Raw genomic sequence first — 1457 nt, forward strand, 5'->3', positions numbered from 1 at the left:
CCACATACACACAAAAAAAAACCGGGGGGGGGGGAAGAAGATATAACAACTATACTTTTTTGAAGTTGTTACAACAAGCAAACGGAAAGGACATTCTTGGGGGGGAGGGGAGAGAGGGAGGAGGGAGGGAGGTGTCGGTGATGGGCCATAATAATCATATATATTGTATATTGACAAAATAAAAATTTAACGAAAAAAAAAAAGATCCTTCTTATGAAAGAAGAGACTTCAACTCATAATTTGTTCCCAGGTTACCTTTGTAGATGGTGTTATTCAAACTCCCATTAGAAGAAGCCAAAGTCAGTAGAAAAAAGAACAGAAAATCAGGCAAATCACAAATATGGGGAGAAAGTCAGCAAATACATAAACAAAAAGATGATTTAACAAATTAAAACAATATTTAATTTTCTAGCCATGACAGTAGCAAAGATTCAAACCTATCTGTTGTAGGTGTTGCCAAGGGCAGCGTGAAGTGGGCACAACCAGACACGGGTGTAGTGAATGCTGTTGTACATCACCCAGATTCCCACGAAAGCAAGGAGGCACTCCCTGGGCCATACAGGGATAAAAAGGTCTGAGACCTTGGCCCGGGTTCAGGACAGCTGAAGGGGCCATCCCAGCCCTGCAGCAATTACACTGCAGTTCAGCGTTTTCCTCTGCCCATCCTGGTACTCACTCCCTCTCAGATGTCTCCCTATAAGTCTCCTGCACACAAAGCTCCATCCTAGGTCTATTTCAGTCTCAGACAACTGCCAGGAAGAAATGACATCTTTTCCCTTGTCAAATTTATTAATATCTTCCTTTATGAAATCTTATTTTGCTTCCACATTTATAAAGTATTTTCACTATAAATCGATTAATGTGCATCCACATTTATTTTCTCCTAGTTCTTTCCTTGTATATTTTTATAAGTAACTCTTTAAAGGAATTCATAGCAGTGTACTATGTGAAGGAGTAATCTACTTAAATTCTCCCTCCCTCCATACAGTTGACCCCTAGCACCTATTATGGAATAAGTCACCCTCTTCTCCATGGATTTTGAAGGTGCTTTGATTTCAAAGATAGAAAGTCTGAATATGTTAAATTGGGAGTGTTCCAACTTAGAGGACTCTCTGCGGGAGCAGCAATATTTATGTTTAGCCAGTAGGGGGCACTAGTGCACAAGAAATGAACTGCTGCTAATTAGCTAAGTTTCCCCAATAAATGGTTTGCTTTCTTTGAACACAGTGAGCTCTGCAACTGGCAGAGCTAGACTCTCCCCAGCTCCTGACAGGGGCGCTCAGGGCAGAGGCCCCTTTCTGCTGTGGACAGCGTAGAGCCCCGTGTCTACAGAGCCTGGCAAAGGAGTTTGCACTCCAGACTATCTCAAACAGAATAGTCTGCCTTAAATAGTGTTTCCCATCGCTGGAAGGGGTCCAACACAGACTCCTGAAACACTTCTATTAACCTTCTATAGA

This window comes from Galeopterus variegatus, unplaced genomic scaffold (assembly GCF_000696425.1).
Source record: "Galeopterus variegatus unplaced genomic scaffold, G_variegatus-3.0.2 Scaffold2646, whole genome shotgun sequence".
NCBI classification, from domain to species: domain Eukaryota; kingdom Metazoa; phylum Chordata; class Mammalia; order Dermoptera; family Cynocephalidae; genus Galeopterus; species Galeopterus variegatus.